At 47.0% G+C, this 18,363-nt stretch overlaps 2 pseudogenes; one reads left to right on the plus strand and one right to left on the minus strand.

The window, feature by feature from the left end:
- Positions 1-12,881: 12,881 nt before the first annotated feature.
- On the minus strand, positions 12,882-15,597 carry LOC131568704 (feather keratin Cos1-1/Cos1-3/Cos2-1-like; annotated as a pseudogene).
- An 873-nt stretch (positions 15,598-16,470) lies between these two features.
- LOC131568449 (feather keratin Cos1-1/Cos1-3/Cos2-1-like) lies at positions 16,471-17,239 on the plus strand (annotated as a pseudogene).
- Positions 17,240-18,363: the final 1,124 nt, after the last annotated feature.

The raw sequence follows: 18,363 nt of genomic DNA on the forward strand, positions 1-18,363 counted from the left end.
GAGAACTTGTTGCCCTTTCTCTTCCTCCCTCTTTAGAGTGGGCAGATGGACACCCTGCAGGAACTCTACTGCATCCTACTGATCTTCCACGTGCTCTCTCTGAGGCACCTCCTTTTCTTCTCTGGACTTAATAAAGTTGTTTTGCAACCAAGCCATGGCCTCCGAATCCTCCTTCTTTCCACGGCAACTCTTCCAGTCAACTCAAGGAAAAAGCTGGAGAAAACAAGGGACTCCCTGCAGTGAATTTTACTTCATGACTTTTCTTTGGGAGCTGTCAAAATCTTCCCTGGCTACCCCACAGAGAATGGCCTTCAGGGAAACCCTGGCTTTGAAGGGTTGCAGCAATAGAGATGGGAAACCAAGTTCTGGGGACAGCCCACAACTTCACGTCTGCCTTCTCCTCCCTTCCATCATATGGTCTACTGGTCTGTGGTTCGCACAGATGGTCAAAGACAGATGAGATATGCAACCCATACACTTCTTCATCTCCCGGAAGGCCCAGCTGCCTTCCAGACATGCGAAGCTGAGGTGAATCACAAGCTGATATCAATATCTGCCATATTCAGGCTATGCAGGAGCAGTCCCCATTCCTGTGAACCGAACACCCCCACGGGCTATTGTCTCGATGGGCTCTTGGTCTTGCTTTGGGAAAGGCTTCTTCATTTTTGGGTTCTCTTTTTGTTTTTGTTCCATGGTCTCAGAGAGACTACAGGTAGCAGTTTTGAGCTGTCTGGAGATGAATCACACAGGAGCTGCCTGTCGCCACAGACAGCCATGCTCCAGCAAGCTGGTCAAGATGGATTAGCCCCCACTCCAAGAAAGAAGAATGTGGAAACAGAGACTCTTTCTCTTTCATGGCAAATTTTTCTTTTCTTCACCTTCTTTTCTCTATTTCTTCACCTTTTGGTGAAGGTGGAATCTTGGCTTTGAAGGCAGTTACTTTGGATTTACGACTGTAGCCACTTGTAAAGACTGCATTTCACAATTAGCAACTTTTTTGAAATGATCCTCAAAAACTTTCCAGCAGTGAAAAAGTGAGCAAGTTCCTGGGGTCAGATCACCCTATGCTGCTGTGGACAGACCTGTCCTTTCTGTTCCACCACAGGCAGAGCGCAGAGCACAGCAGCAGCACCAGGAGAGCCCCATGAATGGCAGGAGGAAGCGGCAGCAGTGCAGACCCCAGTGAGATGTCAGGTCTTCATCAGCCACTAGAACTCCTCTGCAGGTTCTTGCCTTTCTGAGTAGGATTTACTATTATCTTGTCCCTTTTTTCCCAGGATCACATTGTCACCTGCCATATTGAAAGGAAAGCATGTGATGCCGTCTTCCCCTTGCCCCTCAAACCATGCAGACACCTTGGGAAGGATATTTCTGGAATTTCATGTCTCTCTTTGTTCCCATGGGTTTTTTGAGGTTCAGTAATTTTGTATAGAGCAGTAATTTAATGTTAATTTTTGCCTGTTCTGTTCGTTAGTAAACTGCTATTTTTTTCATTTATATCTACTCATATTTTGTTCTTTATTGGGGGAAAGGGGTTGGTTGGAATTAAGGGAAGATCACTCATTTTAGATTGCCCAGCTCTTTAAATTATCTTAAACCAAGACAACCCCCATCAGTGAAATATTAAAAACCTTCTCTGTTCCATTTTCTTTGGGACAATTGCAAATTTTCCCTTGTAACTTAAGCAGTTCTGTTGCAGAGGTAATATTACTGTGTACTCTGCCTCCTGATAAATGAATTTTGTCTTTACAAGTGGGCAGAGCTTGGGGTGAGGGGAAGTGAAGGAGGGTTGGCTTTTCTGAGTCAAACCCCTCCTCTGGAGAGTGAAGTGATACCAGGCTCGGGGAGTCCTGCCTCCCTCTCTGCCCCCTCAATTTTTACAGGTGGATGGAGTTAAGGGTGCAGGGAGGGTTTGGTTTTGCTGCATTAAACTCATGAGGGCTGAGGACTATGACATCAAGTTTAAGGAGGTCCACCTTTTCCTCAGGGCTGAAAAACTCTAATTAATTCTTCACACCTTCCCCAACAGTGTTAATTTGCAACTCCAAAGCTCTTTGGCTTTGGACAAGTTCGTTTAACTGGTTTTTCAGGTTTTGGGCTAGCTTCTTCTGGGCATTCCATTCTCAGTCTGCCCTGAGGTGGGCTATTGTTTCAGCCCCCAAGGCTATTTGCAACTCAGTCAGATCTTTCTGTTGCTGCTCCACAACATATTTCTCTTTGAGTTCAGCCTCCACTGGTATGGATGCCAGGTCTTCTCCTCTGCTGGGGTTCCCCCTCCCATCTTTTGCCAAGTTCAAGTTTTCTCTGCAACTAACTGCAGATTTTGCCCACATCGCTTTTTAGGAAGTTGGACAATGTTTAGAAGCTTTTAGCAATTCTATTAGTGGATGTGAGAAACAAGGCTCACTCTTTAAAATTTTTTAAAGTTTAATAAGGGATAAAAGAGACATTACCCGGTGCTGAGGTGCTTGGCAAGCTGCCAGGAGCAGCCCATTAGCTTAAAACAATTTTCTTACATACTTCTCCATTACATCGGAAAAATACATATTCATGAGGATTATACATATTCAAACATTCTTGTGGGTTTATATATTCTGGGAATTTTTTTGCCTGGCTCGACTTTTGACTTGTCTTCATGCCATCCTGTAGATGAAATTCCTATATATTTCATTTCTTCTCGAAGCTCTGTTCCATTGTTTGACACTTTCTGATAATCTGGAGGGTAGTATGAAATCTCTCCTTGCGTTTTTCTCTTGGTATTTTTTCTCCTGGTTCTTTTCACTGTTGTCATTCAGATAAGATACTCCACAAGTACATTGAACCAACATAGCTCTTAACATAAATAAAGGCATTTAACATTAACACATAGTCTGTTTTAATACTTTGCAAAAGCCTAAGCTATATATAAAATACATACTGCTTACAAAAATCAGGGTCCATCATCTTTAACTGATACTCTTGGGCACTGGTTTGGTCAAAAGGGAAGTTATCAGTGTTCAGGTAACATCCATCCACAAGTGGAAGAAATATGGACCTTTAGTGAAGCAGTAAGTCATTTGCACAAACTCAACCAAAAGTCATTTACCACTGTGTACCCTGAGTATGGCTGATCCCAATTCCAACTTGTGAATTGTCTCAGCCCTGCATTGTCTGGACAGCAGATTTGCCTGCCTGTGCTGAGGGAGTGCATCTCACCTGTGAAATAAACAAAGGGCCAGGAGACTTCTTCTCCTGTTTAATGCCTTTATTAAAAGTGATCAGCTCAGGATTGGGCGGCTCGGCGGGTCTGCAGCGTCCCGTCGTCTCCCAGGGCGACTCAGAGGAGGAGGATATGCACAGCTCTGTCCACCAGGGGCAGAGCTGGGGATCAGATCCTCTTGGGAGCCTTTAGGGCTTGATCCCATAAGATGTTGCTCGGTCCGGGTCTCCAGACCCCCCCAGTCCTGGCTCGGGGGATTTCGAGGACAGGGTGAGGAACGATGAAGGTTTCCCGCATCTCTGCAGGCTCAGCACTTGGTTCCTCACGTCCAGACATCACTCCAGTCTCTTAACTCTTAGGTGGCTCGTTGTTTTTGGGGTTTCTCCACGAGTTTGGAGATGGGGGTCCCACAAAGCATTCTGGTCTTGCGAGTCACTTTGCATAACCCCTCCCACCTTCTCAGGTATCTTCCCTATTCTGAGAAAGGTAAAACTTAGTCTTGGGCAAGGTCCCCACCCAGGAGAAGGGCCATTACCTCGCCCCAGCCAGGGCTTTTACTAATACAAAGACAACCATTAACGACAACGACCCGTGATTACAATAACAAAACACACAGAACTTGGGCAGGGCCAGTGGTCTGGCTGCCTTTTTGAAACTTTTTCTCATAAAAAATATTAACCGAGTTTTTGTTCATAACAGTCCCCCCTCTTTTTCTTTGATCGAGCTTAAACTCTAAGCTCGCATCAACTCCCGATTTTTGTTTTGAATCTACTATAAATCTCTTGTGCACTTTGGTAATCATGGTTACTTAACCTTGTTACTCCCCTTGGTTTCTTCAGGTTTGTCTTCATGGCAAACACTATTTTACTGAAACAGATAAATAAGCATAGTAAAAATAGCAATCCTCCAAGTACACACACAGCGAGAAAAACTACCTTTTCCCACACATCCTTTTTGAAAATCTCCAGGTTCTCCCACCCACTGGGATCAAGTGTAGGAGTTTGATCTTCATTATTTACACATGCTAACCTTTTTATTTCGTTTGAAATGTTCCTAATAATTGAATTCTTTATTTTTAATACTGCCTGGAGCCGAATAACTTTGTTTAACATAGATATTGGGATACGAATTTGGCTTTTACAATTTTGGATTTTCTCAATTTCTATTTCACTGTGCCTGTTCTGTTTAATTTCTCCCAAATCATTATATATAGGAACTCCCAAACTTGATCCAGTTTCTTTGGGTAATAAGAAAATTGGTTTTATCACTCCAGCGGTGCAGCTGCCAGACAAGATCAAATCTAGGGGTTTAAGGCTCCCCTGAAATGTGTTCTTAAAGGGGTTTATCTCTTTTCCAGTACACTCATATAAATACTTGTAACAAACAATTTTTCTTACCATTTTCACCATTTCTTTGCTTTTTACTAGATCTGCTGAGCTTGTTTCAGCAGTATCCCATTCAAAACACAACCAGGCTTCCTCTATAGGGCACTCTCCTAGGAGTGGCTGCCTAAAAGTGGCAGTATTGTATACTATCCAATACACTCTCTTATTTTTTTGATAAAAGACCAATTGGGAGAGGCTAACACAATGAGGGTTAGAACTGATGTGGACTCTCGACAAGGAGCTCACTTTCTCCTCACAGAGGGGTTGGTAGCATTCATTGCACGGCTCAGCTGGGCTCCCCTGAGCACCACCAGCAATCAGAGCCATCAGCACTACCCTTCCCAAGAGTCCGGTATGGGTCATCTTGCACAGCCTGCCCACCCGGCCTTGCCTCTTGGGGAACTTTACTGAAGAAAAGCTTCCAAGCTCTTTAGAGTCCCTTCTACCCGTTTCTCTGGTTAAACCTCTCTTGGTCTGTTCCCTACCAATTTTGGTTTCCCCTCCCAGGGGAGTGTTCTGTAGAGGATTAACCTGGAGTCTTTAGAAATAAATTGGGGAACTTAACTAGAATTACTTATTTACAGTCTTAAACTTTTTACCAACATAGTTTACACAGAACAGTCTTAAAACATTTTAAGCAATATTAGAACTCTTAACAAACAATTTTTTTCCCACACAGTTCAGTCTTTTTGACTCTTCCTTCTGAGAGTCAACTTTAAATCCTTTGGTCCTTTTACCACAGTGTACTCAGATGATTTAGCTTGTGAAGCAGATGAATCTCGTCCAGCGCCGGGGGGTGAGAGTGGTGTGGACTCTGGTCCAATGCCAGAGGGGGAAGCTGATGTTGGATCCAGTCCTGTACCTGGGGGTGAGACTGGCCCTTTTATTCTTGTGATATGAGTCCAACCTTTTTCTTTGGTCCGCACAGCTGAATTTGTGATCAGGAGCACCTGGAAGGGGCCTTCAAATTTAGGCATTAATGTTCCTGTAGTCCATGATTTTATCAAAACCCAATCTCCTGGACTAATGTTGTGAACTTTTGTGTCGAGAGGGGAAGTTTGAGGAAGGTATCCTTTCTTTCTAATTCCCTCCAGAGTTCTTCCAATTATTTCTAAATACTTTCTGGTAGCTTCTTCCCCTTCCAGATAGTCTCCTGTGCTATAAGGTGTTAACAAGAATGGCAGCCCAAACATCATTTCATAAGGTGAAATTCTTATGTCAGCCCGAGGTCTTGTTCTGATGCGCAACAGCGCTAGGGGCAAACACTTCAGCCAATTCATCTTTGTTTCTTCAATCAATTTAGTTAATACATTTTTGAGAGTTTTGTTCATTCGCTCCACCCTCCCAGAACTCTGGGGGTGCCACGGAGTATGCAACCTCCATTTCATTCCTAAAGCCTCAATTATATTTTGTAATGTTTGGGACACAAAATGTGGACCTCGGTCTGAGTCTATGGTGTTCACAATACCATATCTGGGGATAATATTCTCTAGGATTGCTTTTGCCACGACTTGAGCTGTTTCCCTCCTGGTCGGGAAGGCTTCTACCCAGTGCGTGAGATGATCAACTATAACCAGTAAATATCTGTATCCTTGCACTGGGGGCATTTCAGTGAAATCTATCTGTATGCTTTGGAAGGGTCTCAAGGCTAATTCCCTTCCTCCAGGTGCTACTTTTCTCATAACTTTTTGGTTCACTTTTTGACAAATGATACACCCTCTGGTAACAGCTTTAGCCAGGCTATATACCCCGATGCATAGGTTATTTCTTAGGAAATGATCACATAGTCCTTGGACTCCCCAGTGAGTTAATTTATGTAGTTCTGTTAGCACTGTCCGAGCCAGTGCTTTATTCAAAAACACCCGTCCATCTGAGGTTAACCACTCTCCCTGTTGTCCTTGATGTAACTTTAAATCTTTTATTGCTTCTAATTCTTCTTCACTAAATATAGGTTCCTCCCCTTTTTCAGGTGTCATTTTTGTCTTCAAAATTTTTACTGGATCTCCTGGTTCTAGAGCTGCTTCTTTGGCTATCTGATCAGCCAGTCGGTTTCCTTTAACTTCTAAACTGTCTCCTCTTTGGTGCCCCTTTATATGGACCACTGCTATTTCTATAGGTTTTTGTAGGGCCTCTAGTACTGATCGCACTAGGTTCTCATGGGCTAAGCTCTTTCCCTTTGAACTTAAATACTCACGTTCCTCCCATATTTTCCCAAATGTATGAACTGTCCCATATGCATATTGGGAGTCCGTATAAATGGTTCCCCGGTCCCCCTCCAGTAAGTCCAGTCCCCTTTTCAGGGCATATATTTCACAACTTTGGGCTGACCAGCTTGGGGATAGTTTCCCTTTTTCTGCAATTTGTAATGTTTCTCCATCTATAATGGCATAACCTGAAGCTCTTTTTCCATTTACTACCCTCGAAGAGCCATCTATGAATAAGCTTCTTCCAGTTGCTAGAGGCTGATCTTCCAAATCTTCTCTTACTTTTGTTTGGAGATAAACCAATTCTAGACAGTCATGTTCTAAATTCTCTATAGGCTCTCCCATTAGGAATTGTGCTGGATTGAGGGCATTTGATGTGATAAATTCTAAGTCTTCTGTATTCATTAGTATTATCTCATATTTTAATATTCTAGCATCGGTTAACCACTGCGGAGCTCTCTGTCTCAGTACTGCCTTAAGATCATGAGGAGTATGCACTTTAATTTTTCCTTGTAAGGTCAATTTTTGAGTCTCCTCTATCAGGATTGCAGTTGCTGCTACTGCCTGTATACAAACTGGCCAGCCTCTAGCCACTGGATCTAACAATTTGGAGATGTATGCCACAGGTTTCCTGCACCCTCCCCACTCCTGAGTTAATACTCCATAGGCTATACCTCCTTCTGCACTCACAAACAGGTCAAAGCCCTTTCTGAGATCTGGTAAGCTTAGGACCGGGGCAGAAGACAATTTGTCTTTTAAGTTTTCCAATTGTTGATCATCTTCAACTGTCCAAATTAGGGGTTCTGGATCTACTAGTTTATTATACAGAAATTTCACACTCTGTGTGTATTGATCCAACCATAACTTACAATATCCAAACAAGCCCAGGAGTTTTCTCACATCTCTTTTCGTTTTTGGGGCCGGGAGAGCTAAAATACCTGAAATCCTGTCAGGGCTTAGTTTCTTATACCCTCCCCCTATTATGTGCCCCAAGTATGTTACTTCTGATTGCACAAATTGTAGTTTCCCTTGGGAAACTTTTAGTCCTTTCTCCCCCAGAAAATTCAAAAGTTTAATACTAGTTTGTCTGACCTGATCTTTTTCCTTTCCTGATACCATCAGGTCATCAACATACTGCAAGATCTGCACTTCTTGTTCAGGGACAAATTGTTCCAACAAACTCTCTAAAGCTTGTCCAAAGAGATTGGGGGATTCAGTGAACCCCTGTGGTAATCGGGTCCACCTTAGCTGTTGCCTCCTTTTCGTACTCGGGTCCTCCCATTCAAAGGCAAACCAATCCCTACATTCTGTTGCCAGAGGACACGCCCAGAAAGCATCCTTCAAATCTATGACAGTGAACCAAGCATGTTCTCTTGGAATTCTGCTTAGGAGACTATATGGGTTGGGCACAACTGGATGTCTGGCAATGGTTCTTTTGTTGACTTCCCTCAAATCTTGTACCAGCCTATATTTCCCTTCAGCCTTTTTAACTGCCAGTATAGGGGTATTATGTGGTGACATGCAGGGTTCTAAAATTCCCTCCTGCAACAGTTGCTCGATGACTACAGCAAGCCCCTTCTTTCCTTCTAGGGAAATCGGATACTGTTTAACCCGTATGGGTGAGGTATCATCCTGCATTTTTATTGTTATCGGTGGAATGTCTAATAAGCCTCTCTTTCCCCCCTCAGCCCATACCTCAGGATTTATTTCTGCAACATCTCCTTGAGACAGCTTCATCACTTGTACTACCATTCTCCCTTCCCTTGGAACAATCCCAACCCCCAAATGGACTTGCAGATCCCTTCCTAACAAACTTTTTTCTAAGTTAGGCAGATAAAGAAAATTAGCTTTACATTGCCTTGAGTTTCCAATTATTTTCACTTCTTCAATCACAGATGCTCTAAATGGTCTCCCTTCTGCACCCAATACTTCACAAAATTGTCTCCCAATTTCCATACCTTGTGGTATTTTGTTGAGACAGGACTTATCTGCCCCTGTATCAACCAAAAATTCAAATTCTTCATTTAGGGGTCCCACTTCAAAATTTACCAAGGGCTCTTCTAGATGTTTCATCGGGTCCCCTATAGTAAAAAGCCCTTGACACCCCTAGTCCTCCCCCTTAAGAATTCTTCCTAAATTGTCCTGTTCCTTGGCTATTGCCTCATCGAGACTGAGCTTTTTACAAAACCTCCTGATGTGTCCTGCCTCCCCACAGTAATAACACTGTCGTACTCTCAAAGGGACTTCCTGAGGTCTCACCACCCTTCGTGCACCGGTCAGTACTGGCCTATCCTTGCCTCCTCCTGGTGGTGGACCTGCCCACCCTGCACTTTCTCTAGCTACAGCAACCATGATCTTAGCCTTGGCCTTTGCTTTATCTTCCTCCCTCCTTAAATACACCTTCAATGCCTCTTTTAATAACTCATTAATGTCCTTCTCTTGCCAATCTTCCATCTTTTCCAGTTTTCTCCGTATATCAGGCCAAGATTTGGTAACAAATTGGACTTTTAGTAGCATTTGACCTTCTGGGGTGTCTGGGTCTATTCTAGAGTACAACTGGAAATTCCGCCTTAGGCGATTAAGCCAGGCAGCAGGAGCTTCATCTTTCTCCTGTGTACCCTCAAATGCCAATTGGGTATTGGTTCCTTTGGGAACTGACTCTTTGATCCCCCGTATTATCAAAGACCTATATTCCCTCATGGCCTTCCTCCCCTCCTCCTGATTAGGGTTCCAGTTGGGCTCTGTTAGTGGCAACTTCTGTTCACCTGTTGGCACCTGGGGTCCTGGACTGTTATCTTTCTCCCAAATTTTTATGCCAGCCGCCCTAATCATCTGGACCTCTTCTGGGGAAAATAATATACTCAGGATGGAATTCATCTCCCCCCAAGTGTAGATATTCGGACCTAGAAATTGATCCACTTGCTTGGCTATGCCCACTGGGTCCTCAACTAAATGCCCCAACTCTTTCTTGAATCCTCTCACCTCAGAAGCAGTTAGGGGAGCATTCACAAAGCCAACACCTCCCGCTATTCCTCCCATAGGAACCTCTCTGAGGGGAAAGAGTTTCTCTGCCTTGGAGGTCTTGGATCTGGTGCTACAGTAAGGCCCATCTTCAGATGCCAAGCTACTTTGAGGGTTCTCTGGGTTACCCTGAATGTTCTGCCCATCAGCAGGTGTATTTGCTGATAGCTGTTTATCGGGTGAGGAGACATTTGTGTCCCAACTAGGAGGAGGTAAAGGGACAGCAATAGGAGGGGGAGAAGAGCCTGAGTAGATATTAAGCGGAGCTGGAGAAGGGGTGGAGAATGCAGCAGGTGGAGTATGCACTCGTGGTGGTGCAGAAGGAACTGGAGGAGATACTGAGTTTGTCATAGCTGAAGCTGAAGAGGTAGAAGAAGGAATTTGAGCAGGTGGTAATGAGATGGCAGCCGGGGGAGGAACCGGACCTGCCATTTGAGGTGCTTGAAGAAGAGGATTATAAGGTGGAGGGGCAGAAGGAGGCAAATAATCCAGGGGGTCCCATTTTTTACTAGTTCTATCATCCCCTCCTTCATTCCCCTCTTTCTTCCTCTGTACCTTACAAATTCGCACCCCTTCATCCTCAACAGCACTCTTTAACCAGCAAGCCACATACAGTAATTGCTCAGGATCAGTATCGCCTCGAGCTGTCAGATAATTATTTAATTGTTGGCACATCCACTTATCCTTTGTCCCACACCAAGGCCATCCTCCTTGCACCTCTAATTCTGGCCACACTTCCATACAATAATGGATCATTTTCACTTTATCTAATCCCTCCGTGGCCTCTATAAAATCCCATTTCACTAACAGTTCCCCTAAGGGACTACTAGGAGGTATATCTCTCAGTCTCTTGCCAGTCTTTTTACTACTACAACATCCCATTTTTCAGGTCTCAATAAAAAAAATCCCAAAGGTGCCTCTACTGACCGAGAAACCCTTCTTTGAGGAGCCCCAGCCTCCTCCACTGAACTTCAAATTTCTGCCTGACGCTCAGGACTTTATAATGAAACAACTGCCCAATCTCTTGATTGCCCAACTTCCCAGCGTCAGGTCTTACATCTATCGGGACTTAAGCACACGAAGCCCCGGCCAAGAATCCGGGTCGTGCCTGACACCCTCAGTCAGGAAAAACAACTGCCTGATTTTTAGTTCGCCTAACCCGCCAATTTTTAGGCTTCACCGTATCAGGACTTAAAAGCAAACCGCAGCCTCCTTCGCTGGGGTTTGTGCCTGACTCCCTCTGTCAGGACTTACTTTGCCTGCAGGGCTTGTGAAACACCCGAATCCTTCTCGGGACTGACAAATCTTACTCGAATCCTTCTCGAGCCTTACAAAAGTGCCTGACCTCCCTTTGTCAGGACTTTGGGGTGCGTGCCACTCATACACAGTAATTCACTCCGCACGCCCGGAGTGGGGGGTCCCTTTATTCCCCCTTGGGAGACGACTCACTTGCGCTAATTCCACTCGCGTCCCCCTGTTCCTGGCCGCTTTTCTCGCGAAAAGCCGGAACCGCAGTACTGAGGGGTCCACTCTCGCTTCGAAGGTCCGGCTGCCGGCCCTCGTCTCACTCACACACACATGCGCACGTCTCCCACTCCCGCCACCGGATTTCTCACCAGTCCAGTGCTCCGGTGCTCCTCTGCGTCGCTGTCCTGAGCCGGTCCCTCTGGTCCTGGTAGCCAGCTGTCCTCTGAAGATCCAAGATGGCCAGTCCTGAGTCCTCTTGCGGCGTGGCTATCCCGGACGAGTCCCCAGCTGAAATAAACAAAGGGCCAGGAGACTTCTTCTCCTGTTTAATGCCTTTATTAAAAGTGATCAGCTCAGGATTGGGCGGCTCGGCGGGTCTGCAGCGTCCCGTCGTCTCCCAGGGCGACTCAGAGGAGGAGGATATGCACAGCTCTGTCCACCAGGGGCAGAGCTGGGGATCAGATCCTCTTGGGAGCCTTTAGGGCTTGATCCCATAAGATGTTGCTCGGTCCGGGTCTCCAGACCCCCCCAGTCCTGGCTCGGGGGATTTCGAGGACAGGGTGAGGAACGATGAAGGTTTCCCGCATCTCTGCAGGCTCAGCACTTGGTTCCTCACGTCCAGACATCACTCCAGTCTCTTAACTCTTAGGTGGCTCGTTGTTTTTGGGGTTTCTCCACGAGTTTGGAGATGGGGGTCCCACAAAGCATTCTGGTCTTGCGAGTCACTTTGCATAACCCCTCCCACCTTCTCAGGTATCTTCCCTATTCTGAGAAAGGTAAAACTTAGTCTTGGGCAAGGTCCCCACCCAGGAGAAGGGCCATTACCTCGCCCCAGCCAGGGCTTTTACTAATACAAAGACAACCATTAACGACAACGACCCGTGATTACAATAACAAAACACACAGAACTTGGGCAGGGCCAGTGGTCTGGCTGCCTTTTTGAAACTTTTTCTCATAAAAAATATTAACCGAGTTTTTGTTCATAACAACCTGCCTGTGCTTCTATTTGCATGCCACGGAGCCTTGACCAGGAAAAGGAAAGGTGGAGAAGGAAGAGATGAGGTTGTGGGCTGGTCTCAGGAATTGTTTTTCCCTTCCCCATTCCTGCCACCCTTTAGAGGGAGTCTCCCAGCCTTCGGCTGCTGAGAAGCTATGGATGACTTAGTCACCTCCAAGGGAAAAGGCACAAAAGAAAATCTACTACAGGGAATCCCACCATTTTCTTTCTCCAGCTATTTTCCCTGAGCAGACTGAAACAGTTGTTACAGAACGAAGGAGGACTCAGAGGCACATACATGAATGCAAAAAAGCTTTATTGAGTGTAGGGGAAAAAAATACTCAGAGTGGCTCAGAGAGAGCACCAGGAGCATCTACTAAGATGCAGTGGAGGTGTCCCTCTGCTTGGCCTGTAGAGGGAGGGGAGGGCAACAGGTCTCCACTAGACTGGCTTGAGGAGACATGGACAGAAAAGGAAAGAGCAAAAAGAGACAGGAGAAGAAAGGGACAATGGCTTGAAATTCAAATTACAATGTCCCAAAGCTCTATCTCCTGACCAGGACCAGGTGCTGAGGTCATGGAGGTTCTTGCCCAAGGCTGTCAGCAGATTTAGCAGGGACGGCATCTGCTGCCACCATAGCAGTTGGTGATGCAGGAGAGGTCAAAGCCTCCAGAGCTGATGGGCACTCCCTGAGAGCTCAGGATGCTGCCAACAGCAGCAGAGGTGGAGGATCCCACAGCAGTGTTCTGTGGGAAGGAGCTGAGGATGGGGCCAGGCAGGGTCACCAGCACAGGGGAGGGTTCAATGACGACATGGGAGTCCTGGCACTGCCTGACACAGCACTCATTGCAGCTGCTGGCCAGCGGGCAGGGGCCACAGGGCTGGCAGCAAGGCTCACAGGGCCTGCAGCAGGACATGGCTCGGGCTCACAAGTACACCTAGGATGGAAGGAAGGGAGAAGCACAAAGTGAGGACACAGGAGAACCAGCGCTACCACCAAACACCCCGACACCAAGGCACCTCCTGGCCCCCATTGCAGTGTCCAGCTCAAAGCCCAGGAGCCACCTCAGCCAAGTCCCAGCCTCTCTCTGTCTGCACAAGACCTTCTCTCCCCTGCCCTCTCCCAGCACAAGCAGCTCCCAGCCCTGTTCTACAACAGCCCCTCTCAACTGAGACCTCCAGCCAGGCAAGAACTGGTCTTGAAGCAGGCGGAGAAGCAACTTTGCACTCACCTGATTCCTGAGGAGGAGGAGGTGAGAGAAGTGGATGAGAGAGCAGAGACTTGGGCTGCCTTTTATAGCAGACCTGCCCTGCATCAGGCATAGAGGCACCTTAGTGGAAGCCATAATTTTCCGACCAGCTCATGTCAAATGCAAACTATCCCACCTAATAATGGGGCTGTGTCCTGTTTTCCTGCACTGCTGCCTTTTTATTTCCTAGTGCATTCCACGTGCTCTCTTTTATGCAAACTTCTCTAAGTGTCAAGATGAGAGGTTCATGAACTTCAGGGCACAAAGACATCAGCACAGGCACAATGCTCAGATCAAGGGCTGGCAGCATCCCCTGTGGGCAGATGATGTGAACCTGTTTCATGCCTGTGGATTTGTTTATGGCAAAGTTGTCAGGAAATGGGCACCACTCTTGTGCTTCTCAACTTCATGTCCAAGGTCTCCATTGTTTGGGCACTTGACAGAGCTTCAGGTTGCTATTTCCTTCTTCCACTTTTCTCCTTCTTTTGTTGTCTTTATCTCCTTGGGCCAGTCTAGTGAGGATATTTTGCCCTTTCTCCTTCCACAGGAGAGGCTGAAGGACAACCTGCAGGATCTCCACTGCATCTTAGTGTCTGTCCCTCATACTCGTAGCAGGAACTATTCCAGTCTGCTCACGAAAAGATAGAGGAAGAAGAGGATGGGAGTACCTACAGTGGATTTTACTTTGTGCCCTTTCCCTTGGACCTGATGAAGACATCCCCTGCTACTCTATAGCCAATGGTGATTAGACCACCAATCTAAAGCATACTGGTAGTGGAGATAGAAAACAACAGTGCCTGGGAACAGTTCACAGCTTTATCTCTTCCTTTTCCTCTGTTCTGTTGCCTGGTGTACATGGCCTGCACACAGGTACAGATATGTACCTCACACCTCCTCTAGCACATGGTTAAAGGGCCCAGCTGCTGTTGTTACATTCAGTTCTCAGATATGTCACAAGTTGGAATTGGTATCAAGCACACTCAAGCTACGCAGTTGTTGTGTGTTGACACTTGGCACGCAGATGAGTCCCTCACTCACCCTCCCCTGCCACAGCCGGGAAGTGGAGAGGGAAAAAAATATAACAAAGGGTTTATGAGTGAGATAAGAACCAGGAGAAAACACTTCAAGGGCAAAACAGGCTCAATTTAAAGTTTCAAAGTGACTTTATTACTACCAGAATCAGAGGAGGATAATGAGAAGCAAAACAATCACTTTATACATCTTTTTCACCCCCAGACCCTCCATCCTTCCCACTGACAGCACAGGGAGATAGGACATGGGGGTTTTTGGGTCAGTTCATCACTGAGATTTTCTTCTGCTACTCCTGGAGAGGAGTCCTTCCCATGTGAGGCCATGGGGCCCCTTCCATGGGAGACAGTTCTCCGTGAAACTTCTCCAGTGCAGGTCCACTCTCACGAGCAGCAGCCCTACCACACCACCTGCAATGGGAGTCCCTCCCATGGGCAGCCAGTCCTCCCAAAACTGCTGCAATGTGGGTCTATCTTTCTGCGGGGTGCACTCCTCCAAGGACAGACTACTCCAGCCTGGAAGCAGGGCCCCCTCTCTCTACCAGGTTTCCCACTGGATCACAGCATCCTCCAGGCATCCACCCACTCTGGCATGGGCACTTTCCCCATGAGCTGCGGGTGGATCTCTGCATTACCCATGGATCCCCATGAGCTGTGGGTGGATCTTTGTATTCCCTGTGGATCCCCACAGGCTGTGGATGGATCTCTGTATTCCCTGTGGATCTCCAGGGGCTTTGGGTGGATCTCTGCATCTCCTGTGGATCCCCATGGTTGCAGGGGCACAGCTGCTTCACCATGGTCTTCACCACATCCTGCAGAGGAATCTCAGCTCTGGCGCCTGGAGCACCTCCTGCCCCTCCTTCTCCACTGATCTTGGTGTTGCCATGTTGTTTCCCTCACATGTTCTCAACTCCTCCTCTTCCCTAAGAGGAGAAAAACTGTGTGACTTTTTTTTTATTTTCTTCTTATATCATCATCACAGAGGCATTACCGACTTCTCTCATTGGCCCAGTCTTGGCCAACAGCATGCTGATCTTCAGAGCCATTAGTGATTGGCTCTTCTTATGTCCAGAAACCAAGGCTTCACCTGCTCCTAGTGAGACCTGAGCAGTGGTCTGAACTGCCAGCACTCAAATCATCTCCAGGACCTCTTCACTCTGTGTGACCCCTCCACTGTCACCCTTTGTGCCTGACCCATGCGCCAGTTGCTCACCCATCACACAATGTATTTATCCAGAAAGATCCTGTGAGAAATGGTATCAAAAACTTCAGAGAATTGCATAAAAGATTACACCAGTTGGCTTCCATTCATCAGCTAGGTGGGTTACCTTGTTGTGAAAGGAAATTAAGTCTGACAAGGAGGGCTTTCCTCTCATGAACTCACACTGGTTGTGAAAAATGACTGCCTTGTTAATAATGTTTTTGAATACCTCCAAGAATTACCTTCTCATTAATTTCACCAGGCATTTTGCTACAAGCCTAGACTTAACACACGTGTACTCACACGTCTTCATGGAACAAACAAAAAACTGTACATTCAAATAAGGTCAGGAAACATCATTAGCTGAGATCTCTGTTGTGGAAACGCAGTATGTCCCCTCACAGCAGAGTCCTTGGGCACGTGGGAGAGAAGTACAAGAGCAGTGACCATTTTCTGACAACTTTGCCACCACCAAGACCACAGGAATGACAGAGGTAAACATCATCTCCCCACAGAGAATGTCAATAACAATTAATCTCACACTTCTGCCTGTGCTGACGTCTTTGTGCCTTGGAAATCATTGATGCTCTCATCTTGACACTTACAGAAAGAGATCTGCATATAGGAAAGCACGCGGAATTAGCCAGGAAATGAAAAGGCAGCAGTGCAGGAAAACAGGACACAGCCCCATTATTAGCTGGGATAGTTTGCATTTGACATGAGCTGGTCAGAAAATTATGACTTCCACTAAGTTGCCTCTGCGCCTGAGGCAGTGCAGGTCTGCTATAAAAGGCAGCCCAAGTCTCTGCTCTCTCATCCACTTCTCTCACCTCCTTCTACTCCTCTTCAGGAATCAGGTGAGTGGGAAACCTCTCCTCCTCCTCCGGCTGCTTCAATGCAAGCTCTTGCCTGGCTGGAGGTCTCAGTTGAGAGGGGCTACAAGAGCCCAGGGCTAGGAGCTGCTTCTGCTGGGACAGCAGAGGGGAGAGAAGATCTTGTGCAGACAGAGAGAGGCTGGGACTTGGCTGAGGTGGCTCCTGGGCTTTGAGCTGGGCACTGCAATGGGGGCCAGGAGGTGCCTTGGCTGCAGGGTGTTTGGTGGTAGCGCTGGTTCTCCTGTGTCCTCACACTCTGCTTCTCCCTTCCTTCCATCCTAGGTGCACCTGTTACCCCCAGCCATGTCCTGCTGCAGGCCCTGTGAGCCTTGCTGCCAGCCCTGTGGCCCCTGCCCGCTGGCCAGCAGCTGCAATGAGTGCTGTGTCAGGCAGTGCCAGAGCTCCCACGTCGTCATTGAACCCTCCCCTGTGCTGGTGACCCTGCCTGGGCCCATCCTCAGCTCCTTCCCACAGAACACTGCTGTGGGATCCTCCACCTCTGCTGCTGTTGGCAACATCCTCAGCTGTGGTGGAGTGCCCATCAACTCTGGGGGCTTTGACCTGTCATGCATCACCAGCTGCTATGGTGGCAACAGATGTCGTCCCTGCTAAAGCTGCCTAAAGTCTTTAAGCAAGAACCTCAGAACCTGGCTCTGGGAAGGAGATAGAGATTTAAGACATGGTATTTAGTGTCTGAGCCATTGTTCCCTTCTACTTTTTTTGTCTTTCTTCTGCTCTCCATGTCTCCCCATGCCAGCCTAGGGGGACTCGTTGCCCTCCCTCCCTCTTTCAGGCAGGCAGATGGACACCCTTCAGGAACTCCACTGCATCTTAGTGGCTGCTCCTGGTGCTGTCTGTGAGCCAACTCTGTTTCTGCTTTACATTCATTAAAGTTGTTTTGCATCCAAGCCTTGGCCTCTAAGTTGTCCTTCTTTCCGTGGCAGCTGTTCCAGTCTACTCAGGGTAGAGGGTGGATGGGCAGAGTGTAGGACTCCCTGTAGTGGATTTTCCTTTCTGCCTTTTCCATTGCAGTTGATGAAGAACATCCCTGGCTACTCCACAGCCAATGACAAACAGGGAAAACATGGCTCCAAAGGGTGGCAGGAATGGGGAAGGGAAACAGCAATGTCTGGGACCAGCCCACAGCCTCATCTCTTCCTTCTTCTCCCCTGCATTACCCAGTCCAGGGCCCATGAGCAGCACATGTGGTCAAAGGCAGATGAGACAGGTACCTCACAGAGTCCTTCAGCACCTGGCAGGACCCAGCTGCTGTCCAGACATGCAGGGCTGAGGTGGTGTAGAAACTGCGATCAGCATCTGCCAATCAAGTTACACAGGCCGTGGGGTCCCACCCTTAAGGTGTAGAAAACACTCAAAGTTCATAAATGCTCAAGGTCAAAAGGAATGGCAAAAGTCAGAGGGTCTGCATAAAAAACCAATGTTTTATTTGTAAATTATACACTTAGTGTGGATCTTGGTTATGTTACAGTAGTCCCAGGCCTACTATATTAGCACATGGCAGTGGGTTTTGGATTAAGTAGCTTGGTGAAAAAGAAGAGATAAAGAGAGAGAGCCAGAGAGAAAAAAAGTCCTGGTACCATCATCAATCCAGTGGGTGACATGTCAGTCCTGGTACCAGCATCTATCCACCTGTGCTAGTCCAGTCCAGTGAATGTCCAAGGTCCTGAGGCCAGTGCCCAGATTTGGAGGGATACCTTTTCATGGATAGATTTGTC

Source organism: Ammospiza caudacuta, chromosome 27, assembly GCF_027887145.1.
Source record: "Ammospiza caudacuta isolate bAmmCau1 chromosome 27, bAmmCau1.pri, whole genome shotgun sequence".
NCBI classification, from domain to species: Eukaryota; Metazoa; Chordata; class Aves; order Passeriformes; family Passerellidae; genus Ammospiza; species Ammospiza caudacuta.